Genomic DNA, 11,214 nt, shown 5'->3' on the forward strand with positions numbered 1-11,214 from the left:
TGTGTATGCCTTTATTTGCTTTTCCATAGGCTTTATGCCTTTATTACTTATATCATATATTTAATTTTTTTAATTAATCATGTGATTTATGTAATGGTTTTAAACGTGAGATAGTCCTACATAACCAACACTGAGCTTATTGTGCAACTTTAACTTAAATAATATTTCATATTAATTTTACATACACTAAATTACATTATTTACTTTGAATTACACCTGCTGAATCCCAATGACTTATTTTACTTTACCATGAAAATTCATATGCGACAGGCAATACAATTTGTTTCATGGCCTTTATTGTATTTATCAATCAATATTCAAATCAACATGGCTTTCTCGCCTGCAGTAGGGGGCTTATACAGTGACACTCGCCCCCTCTCAATAACCTGCCTCAAGTGAGAACAGAGACTTCTGCTTGACCTCAGTGGTTTAAACAGTCCATGGTCTGGGCGTGAAATGTCCTTTAAAACATTTTGGGCCCTTGTCCGTACTCTTCTGGTATAGATGTCCGGCAGGGTAGGTAGAGGTGCTCTGATGGTCCCTTTGGCAGTAAAAATCAGATGTCTGTAAAAAAAGAAAGAAATCATATGTTACAATTGACCCTGTCCATGAATATAATTAACTCAGCTTGTGTGACAAATAAAAGCAAACCCACAATAGCAGCCTAGAAGTCAGGTGCAATAGTTAGAAGTAATAGAGATATGTATTACAGTTGTGCTCATAAGTTTACATAACCTTAGCATACACATACATTTAAAAATCATCTGATCTTAATGCCTTAATTTAAAAAATAAAAAAAAAATGAGGAAAAATCCAACCTTTAAGGAACACTTATTTATTTGCGATACATCATTCATTCACAAAGAAAACTGTTGTCCTTAAAAGCTGGATTTTTCCTCATTTTTTTTAAATAAGGCATTAAGATCAATTTCCAAAAGTATCATACCTAATTGCAACACTGTCTGCAGAAGCTCTTGCCTTCTTGCTTAAACCACCTTTCTGATGCCTAACATAGATCCTCCCCCATCTGACGTGCAGTGCCAGCCTCTGGCTCCAGACTGGGACTTGCTGGATGGCACCTAAAAAAATAAAACAGCAATTGCTATACATTATGTTATTGTTGATTAAGATAAAAATCAAAGCATTACAAAATAAGTTGGTAGTCAAGTCAATCAGGTGTAGTCAATCAGGTGTACAAACAAAAATGACAATTACCTTATGAAGGCACCCTTGCCACCATCACCATCAATGTTAATTCTTGATTTGTGACTTTATTTGTGAGGGTTTCAGTTTCTGTCAATAGAAAATAAGATTTAACAAAATTATGATTATGATCAGTTTGGCATATATTCAACACATTATTTACATTACCACCAACATAATGGTAAACATGGCTAAACTTCAAAATTCAAGACTATTATAAAAAGCTACAATAATGATGATTAGTTTCTGTATTAATGCATTACATTGCACATGTCAAACAAATTAGAGTGTGCACAGTGACATACCCCATAGCCCTCATTCAAAACACAAACACTTATAGCATGTTGAGGGCAGCAGCCATGGCTTCCAGACATAGTCAAGTAGCATGTAGTAGTAGCAGGACAGACCGACTTTGCCCTGGTCTGTTGATGGAGCCCACTACAGTCATAACAACAAACAGACACATGAAAAAAGGGGATAAACTAAACACAGTAACAGACACAAATACATGCACACCTATTATAATGTTATTTGCTATTCTACGTGTGTGTGTGTGTGTGTGTGTGTGTGTCTGTCTGTCTGTCTCTACCTGGTGAGTGAACTCTGCAGGATTGGAACTTCTTGTGTATGGAAGTGGCACACATTTGGAATATTCCAGAATGCACTCAGTGTTCCCAGTGTAGCAGTCCTCACAACTCACTGCCTGGAAACAGGGAACAGAGGGAAATTAAGATTAATAAATTGCAAAATACACATAACATGAAAAGACCATCACTTAAGCACTACTGCCCTCACATGCATCTTAAATATACACGTCATATACAGGTACAACCAAATAAGGGCTATGAAATGAAGAATATTTTGCCTAATGCTACCCATACACCAGAATACTTTGACAAGATTTGGGAAAGATTGGAGTTTTTTAACTAATGTCCCCCATTCAAGCTTTACTCAAAAGACTACAATCTGTCAATAATCTTACCCACATCTGGTCAAGTCTTCTGGTGTAAGGATGGCTTAATGTAACACTATACATCAGCCACTATAAATGTAGGCTAAGTTATAGCTAGGTTAGCTAGATGCTAACATACTCGTACTTGATAGCCTTGGCCATTTCATTCAAACTAAAACTTTACCTCCATAACGAAATCTCAGACAGACTTATTGTTGGATATGACATTACTACCATTCCAGATATTCCACACAATGGTAAAGTTAGTTATTGGAAAAGTTAACATTAACAGCTAACGTTAGCGATGTTAGCTCGCTAGGTAGCAAACGTTAGCTAATTCTCGTTATCTTAATTCTCGGTTAACAAACGGTTTTGGTTAACATTAATGCTACCATATAAAAACAGTATTTTCCTAATTAATTCCAGTTTTCAATTGGCATACAAAAGTACTGTAGTTCTTACCTTGGATATGATGACGGCAGAGTTTGTACAGCTTGCAGTCAGATGCATGACAGAAAAGTGATGGTTGAAGTCACCACCACCAGTGGCAGGAGTTGGTTGAAAAGTCAGTTGGCTGTGTGTGCGCATGCGCTTATCAAGAGGCAACATGAGAAATCGTGGAAATTATTAGGCCTGTTGGCATATTTTAGTTAGGCCTACGTTAAAATGACTACCAAACTGATTTTGTAGAAGTGTCAAAACATAGTAGTCAAGTGGGCTATTACTACTATTCTAATTATTAACATTATTGGTTCTCATATAGTTTGACATCAATTTCATTTGAAACCTTGTTTCTTAAATCAACATTGGTTTATCAGTCATTATATTGACCCACGTTTTATAGATAAGTTGCAACATGATTGATCCATTGTTACCGTTGGCCCACAAGGAAGTCATAGCTTGTAATGTTAAATAAGTATGAAATTATAGATGCTCAACTTCAACAAGTTTAATAAGCCTTTCTTATGTGTTATGGTTTGTAGCATATAGTATTTATTTATTTTCATTAGGCTATTGATTGAATTATTGTTTATTATTGCTGTTCTTCTTAATGTAGGCCTACTCTTACCAACTTTTTAAATTGTTTAGGCTACTGTTAAATTTAACTTTGTATTGTTATGTGGCAACTCCAGCTGAACCGAATTAGTTTTGGCAGACAGCATTGGGGACGACGGGAAAGCAGATCATTTAAAAGGTGGACTTTATTCCTTCAACAGATCTCATGCATATTATACATAAAAAGTATATTTTAGGTATATTTTAAAAGTATATTTTAGGCTAGATCTACAGACTACAGCAACTATAAAATATTGCTGAGATATAAAGATATAAAATTAATTATAAAGATATAAAGATTAAAGATATAATTTAAATTGAACCATAACCAAAATAATTAGAAGTAGGCCTAGGCTTGCCTTGGCCTGGACAAAGTAGTCTTTAAATAGTCTATTTTTGAAAGTCCCGAAATTAGATAGAAATCAAACGGCAAATAGCCTATCAGTGATGTTTTATGGTACGTTTTGGGGGTAGGGCATGCGTGACTGTTAATTAGGCAGATCTTGGGCCTAGGCTGATATCTAATATGATAGTCTATCCAAGGGTGGAGACCTACCCAAAGATATCCAGAAATGGTGTGTGGGACTTGTGATTTGGGTATACATACCCCTGATATCTTATTGGCAAATCAGGAGTCAAAATAAATCAATATTTTCACTGATTCTTAAAAACTCAGGATATGATCAAAGATGCTCCTGATATGCTGCATGTCATAAAAAATATCCGGTCAGTATATCCCCTGATTCAGAGCCTTTTCACCCAGTGCATAGTGGGATATTTGCACGCACAGCACTATTAAAGCGCATTCGAGATCCAAAATGTTAGTAGAGGCGCAGCTCCACCTGTAAGATATATGACAGAATCCTACACGTGAGATAACTTTGTTTTTAAGACAATTGATTGGTCAGTGTGCGGTAGATTACACGATTTGAGCTATAACTTAGTATAACCTCCTCCCGACCAGGTTTGGTTGACTGCATAAGATACCATGGTGATATAGCGACACTAAAACAGATCCACTTTCGTGTCACAGCATAGCCTGGCTTTGAGCGCAACATACCTCGCTAACCCACTAATCGAGATTCGTAGTACACCCCACTGCCCTCCCTCACTCCTGTTATCTTCTGGCTGGGTGATGTTCTGGCAAGAGTTACCATGACAGTTCCAACAAGCAGAAATACACTTGACTCCTTGCTTTTAACAGCAGCATCTGAGAGTGTCACAGTCCCCTGCCCAGTTGCAGCTGACAAACTTCAGAAGGTAGTCCGGGATCTGTTGTAGGGACTGGTGCATAACCATGTTGTCCTTGTTTCTATCCACACAAGGACATCTAGTGATGGACTTTGTAGCAGTAGCCAATCTCTGGTCTGCTGCAGCTCCTGTAGTTGAAGGCAGTTTCTCAGGCTTGACACTAGTTATAGAATTTCACAAAACTGAGTACACCCCTCACATTTTTGTATAATATTTTATTATATCTCTTCATGGGACAACACTGAAGAGATGACGCTTTGCTACAATGTAAAGTAGTCAGTGTACAGCTTGTGTAACAGTGTAAATTTACTGTCCTCTCAAAATAACACAACAAGCAGCCATTAATGTCTAAACCGCACAAATGCTTGGTGGTGCCCCCCCCCCCCCCCCCTCCCCACACACACACACACCCCAACCAACCACCACCACCACCACCAAGGAATAAAAACCATTCCGAATTTCTTAGTTAGTTTTTTTTTTTTCTAATTGCAGTTTCACCAACAGATGTCGCCCTTGGCCTAGTATGAACCTCTTGGAAATGACCGCATAGAACAACAACTAGTAAATGTATCTAAAGCTGTCTAATTTGGCAAAATCATATCATGTTCAGTTGCAGGGATTTTCCAAAGTTCACCTTACCAAGAGTTGTTCCCAATCATCATTTCATTACGTTGTGAAAGTGTCACTTGTAGCGTTACGTTTTCACTACACAATTAGATCGTTTGATAATTGATAACAAACGCCAAAAAAGCGTCCTGAAATGCAAACCCAGATTAAGCATAATCAGAAATAGCATTGCTAGCTAGCAACCTGAGGAACGATTGCTAGTCTTATGCACCGATTGCTAACGTTAAAGGAAAGTGTTGAATTGCATTCAATAACCCATAATCCATATCCATATCCACAACGTAAAATAACTAGCTAAAATAACCAGCATCAAATCATTTGCAATGTAACACTTGAACATGAACATGGCTAGTAGGAGCTTATGTTACAAAGTGTATTGACGGTAGTAGTATTACCTGGCATAAGCATAGACATGCATACACGCAAGGGCTACAAAACTTTTTTTTTAATTTATTTAAAACATTGTCTTAACTGCAAGTGAAGCGCGAGCATCATCCCGCTGTCTCTTCTTTTTCCTTTTTTCCGCCCCCGACTCTTAGTGGCTTTTCAAGGCGATGAACTGTCTGCCAAATTTGGGATTGAGGAATAATCGAACAGACCACTGGGAGGTGGGGGAGGGGGGCACCAGAGGGAGACTGGAGAGAGGGCTGCACAAGAGATTCACCTTTTAGCCTATATTACTTTTTTATTGCTTTTGCATATTAACATAGACATATTTTATTGTTATTAATACTAGTAGCCTACCCACACAGCAGTAGACTCCTAGGCGGATCCGCCTTCAAGACGCCAAACCCGCGTGACTGTCGCATTCGTTTTGGTGCCGCACAGAGGATCAGCTCCGCCTCCAGGCGGCCCCGTAAATTCTACTGTCAAACAGCGGATCCTGAGTGGACCCATGTCGGATCCGCGGGCACGGACGCGCATTTACTGTAACGGTTGAACATGACTGTACACCAAGAGCCAAGAAGAGTCATACTAGTGGATATTTTCTTTGCTGGGACACGGTTGCGCTGAACCCCCTCGAGTAAGTGATATTTATTAATATATTGCGACATTCACAATAGCTAAACATTGGCCTTTGTGGTTTTATAATCATCATGTTTATTAATTGTAATGACGTTGTTTGATATTAGGACTAACGTTAACGTTAGTGCAACCAGAGACGTTCGTCATTTTGTGCAACAGTTTGTGCAAAGTTAACGTTATTGTTAGCTGTGATGCTCATATGAGTCTGTAGCCTATCTGATTTAAAATGGGATAGCAATTTCGGCAGAATATGTTATGGTAGTGTGATTTAAAAAACACACATTGTTATTTAACATTAGTCTGGTCTTGTCTGTTTTAATGTGTCGCTGTTGTCCATATAGTGCTACTATGCTAGCGGCATATAGCTGCTAGCTAGCATGCTGCTAGGCGCAATTGCATAAGTTATTGCTAATGTCTATTAGTGCTATACATATATTGAAATCACGTTTGCGATGCAAACCTTGATTAAGGTGATATTGGCACTGGTATTTCAGTCAATGAAGTCAGTGAAGCACTCTGCTATGATAGCTACCTACAACTTTAGCATGTTGACTCACTGGTAATGGTTTAGCCCTAGCCTCTAGCTAGCTGTGCATTAACGTTTGCATTTTGCCAAGTTTGATCTCATACGTAACTTTAGTGTCTATCTGCCATCTTTGTAATGAAAGCCTCGGCATTTTAATCACTGTTTAAGTCGGTTCAGACAACTATTGGCATCGGTTTGTGATTTATTATGCTAACGTAACTTAACTGTATGGAACTTGGTCCCCATCTTCTATTTTGTTTGTTCTGCAGCGTCAACTTTTATCGGCTGGATTCTAGCATCTAACGTTACGATTGCCTCTGTTGGGTTTGCTTGATCAAGTAAGATACTTTCTGGGTTGTTAAAATGAAATGTGAACACATTCCCGTAGCATTCCAAAATAGACCAGAGATGCTTGTACTATATGTATATTTGGAAATTTTGGGATTGCAATAACCATAATGATATCGTTATGTAACAGCCATCGTTTCGGGGACTCTGATGACAGTGCTAAAGACATTCCCCTCTCTTTGTATCTATTCCTCCAGCTCCACCATCTCGCCGAGTGCCAGGCAGCCGAGTCACTACCCCTCAACCTGGAGAAAACTGTTAAGGTAAAGACTGATCTCTGAAATAATATTGAATACAGTGGCCCCATCTATATTAACACAGCAGTAGTCACTCCATTTCAGATCAACAGATTGCATCTGCATTACCATCTGAGATTTTCTGCATACTTTATCCATTACTTTCAAAATCTCAGCCAAATATTTTGTCAGTTAAAACATCTGCATTCATGCAATATTGTCTGAAAAGTTCATTCATTATTATCAGATTGTATTGAAACACATTGATTTCAATGTCAATCCATTCATGGAGTTGATATAGATAGTGCATACCAAAATATTGAAACATACAAATTCATGTCCAGCATGACCAGAGATTTGTTTTTGTTTGCCATTGTTTGGCCCTGTAGCTCTCAGCCTACCATGGTTAACAGATCACAACCATTTATCTCCCTTAGCACCTCACCATGGGGCAGGACCGCAACACTCTTCACCACCTCAACTCCCTGCACCTGCATTTAACATACGGAGAGTTACTCAAGGTAGGGACTGATCTCTGAAATATTAGTGAATAGAAAGGCCCCATGTGTATTATCAGTCATGGTTAACAGATTTAATACAATTTTATACTACCATTTAATAAAAAAAAATTCCCCCTCTCGCACACCGCCCACCTCACTATGGGCCAGGAACGGCAGTCCCTCCTCAACTCCCTCCACCCCCACACCAGCCCTCAACGTGCAGCGAACAGAGGAGCTTTGTAAGTCATGTTTCTTTTTAAATGTAATCTCCTTAATACCTATCTCATATATTGTATTGTGTAAGCAAGCATACTTGGCTTTGGATGCTACATACCATAAACATAAACATATCTGTCTGTTTGATTACAGGTGCTGTGAGGAAAAACATGGTGACACGGTTTCAACCGGCGGTGGATCGGGCAACGAGGAGATGTGTTCCGCCTCCATCCACACAAATGGAGTAATAGGAGAAATAAGCATTAAACAATCTTTTTATTGAACTTCTTGTCATTCACCAGTTATTCATTTTCTGATATTTTAGCTGTGCATAGCGCAGTATTTCATTGAAGTTGTAGCCTATTAGATAAAATATTTCATGTCTGCACTGACCTAGGCCTATAATGCACTAAATTAGGTTTTGACCACAAAATGAATGTAAAGTAGCCTAGGCAATATAGGCTACTTAACAAAAACAGAATAGCTTATAACCTGTAACTTTCCATAAATGTCCATTTTATATTTCCATTGAGTAGTGATCACGTTTGTACAGTAAATTGATGTCTTGACTTAAACCTTTTCTGTTAGGTTTATTGACTGTTAAGTTAAAAATACGAGGCAATGCAGATTAATCGTAGGCCTATATTGCTGTAGTAGCCTAGGCTAGGCCTAGTGATAGTTTTACTTTTATCCTATAGTTGCCTAGTTTTATCCTACAGCAAGAACAGAAGGAATTTTGAAAATTAGATAAACGGGTCCAAAACGGACCCGGGCCAGATGAGCCTTTGAGTCCGTTGCGGGTCCGCGGCGGATGTATGTATCGATTTGCGGATCCCAAACGGACCCGCCGCGGAGGTAAGGTTTTAATCGCGGATGCGGAGTGGATGCAGTGCGGAGCCACGGCGGGTCCGCGATCCGCCTTCGTAGCGGATCCGTTCCTGAGAGCATCTGGACTCCGATACGGGTCCGTTTCGCGTATTGTGGTGATTTTTCACGACTCAGATTTTTTGGTGCCCCCCACTTGGTGCCCTACGCGCAGTGCGTGATGTGCGTGTGCGGAGCGCTGGCACTGGGGGCGGGTACGGGCATTTTTTTTTTGGAGGGGGGCAGAGTTTAAATGCTGATCCTGTCATTAATAGCAACAGTATACCAGGGGTGGGCAAACTGCGGCCCGCGGGACGGATCCGGCCCGCCAAGCACTTTCATCCGGCCCGCCGAGCATTTCATTTAGTTATCAGGCTGCTCGCTATTTTTTTCCTGCGATAGAGACGACGTTGGTTAGCTCTACTGCAAACTGCTTTTCACTCTCCTTAGATAACGTTTACAATGTCAATGTCAAAACATCAAGTTGTTGTGCGGCCCGCCGGCCAATTTTCGAAACCCAATGTGGCCCTTGAGCCAAAAAGTTTGCCCACCCCTGGTATAGACATATGCCTATTATAAAGAGAAAATCCGTTGCACACGCGTGGTACCATAGGTCTATGTTTGCTTACAAGAAACATAATACATAATATGTTTCCAATATTTACATGAAACATCCCGATGATCATCAATGGGCTACGCAAACTTCAATGAACTTGATAGTAAATAATCCACGGACCCCGAGCACCAATGATGTGTCTTTTGACTGTTTAATTGAATCAACTTAGAATTACTCAACAACTTACATTGTTTCACAGTCACATGGGCTATAGCCTATAAGGCTGTACACAGAGCCAAACACACGCGATAAGAGCAGCCAGCGGCACCAACCATGCTGCTTACTGAACGAGCTCGTGTGAGTGGTTAGTGGGTGGAGCTGCGGGCAGCACTTCCACGTTTCGCGCCTCTAACGTGCAAGCAGGTAGCCTAGAAATCTAGACGCGCCCCTAGTTAATTTGCTGCCAGGGCTAGTCTAGCAACTCTCCGTTGGCTTGTGAGCTCCAGAAATCGAAACTTAATCAGGCCATTGAAATCGTGTATAGAGTCGTTAGGTGGGCTTAACATAATGATTGATGGCAACGAGTTGCAACGGTTTGGCTTGAATTACCTGCTTCTTGAAAACAAATAAGATGGATGTTGCTGCTGGCGAACAGTGTGACACGAGTTAGGCTTTTATTATGTTGGCAAACGTTTGAACTAGCCAACTAGCTCCGCTGGTGGGAAACGCATGGGACTCATAGCGCTGCCGCTGTCCTATTGCGTGCAGAGGGAATTTGAAAGACAACTGATTATCCTGCCCCTCGGACTGAGCACTGCGAACGGTGAGTGCCCAGACCCTACATTTTAATGTGGGTCTGGCTCGCCAGGCTAGCAAGCAGGCACTTCTTTCATGAATCATGAACTCAAAATAGAATTTTATTTCTCTTATTTTACACATTTTAGGGAAAACCATGGCCAAAATATAATTTATTTGGCAATCATATCAATATTTTAGAGCTCCCCCACAATTTCACATAGCCTAGGCTATGTTTCCAGGGGAGCTCAGGTGGCCACTAGGGGAGCCATGGCTCCCCCTGCTCCCCCCTAACTCGCACCCTGAGTACACCCCTGAAGTGAAAGTGAAAATGTCCAAATTGGGCCCAATAGGCCTTTATCACGGCAGCCGAAGTAGGAAGTGAACAGCACTGTTCCTGTGTGAGCACAGGTGTTTCTAATTAAGTGTCAGATTCGGCCACAGTTAATTCAACCAGAGGCCTCGTTAATGTTTTTAGGAACACCTGTGGTTTGCCTGCCAACAGGAAAGTGAACAGCCCTGCTTCAGCTGCCTGTGGGCTGCCGTGATAAAGGCCTATTAGCCATTTTCCCTCGCCGGTGTCATGGGCTCGTTAGTGTTACAAAGTCTCAGGTGTGAATGGGGAGTAGGTGTGTTAAATGTGGTGTTATCGCTCTCACTCTCTCATACGGGCCTATTGCACAAAACTAGGATAAGGGATTAATCTACTTAGCCTGGTCTGGAGCAGGCTAGCTCCAAAGAATAAATCGCCATGGTAACTTATACCATAACATATCGTGCTGCCCCCTATCCCGCTTTTGTGCAACTGGATTACGGCTAAATTGAGCCAGGATAACCATCCCGGCTTAATCCCTTATCCTAGTTTTGTGCAGGCCCCAGATCCCACTGCACTAGACTACCTTCTGAAGTTTGTCAGCTGCAACTGTGCAGGCGTCTGTGACACTCTCAGGTGCTGCTGTAAAAAGCAAGGAGTCAAGTGTATTTTTGCTTGTTGGAACTGTCATGGTAACTCTTGCCAGAACATCAACCAGCCAGTTGATAACAGGAGTGAGGGAGTG

At 40.7% G+C, this 11,214-nt stretch overlaps 1 long non-coding RNA gene across 1 annotated transcript; it reads right to left on the reverse strand.

Moving 5' to 3' along the window:
* Positions 1-293: 293 nt before the first annotated feature.
* LOC121715587 lies at positions 294-2,716 on the reverse strand. Its single transcript, XR_006033631.1, has 6 exons — positions 2,618-2,716; positions 1,793-1,906; positions 1,509-1,641; positions 1,216-1,293; positions 947-1,079; positions 294-564 (listed from the first exon to the last, which is right to left on the reverse strand). It is a non-coding gene; the product is annotated as an uncharacterized LOC121715587 (long non-coding RNA).
* Between the last annotated feature and the right edge of the window lie 8,498 nt (positions 2,717-11,214).

This window comes from Alosa sapidissima, chromosome 8, assembly GCF_018492685.1.
Source record: "Alosa sapidissima isolate fAloSap1 chromosome 8, fAloSap1.pri, whole genome shotgun sequence".
Lineage (NCBI taxonomy): Eukaryota > Metazoa > Chordata > Actinopteri > Clupeiformes > Clupeidae > Alosa > Alosa sapidissima.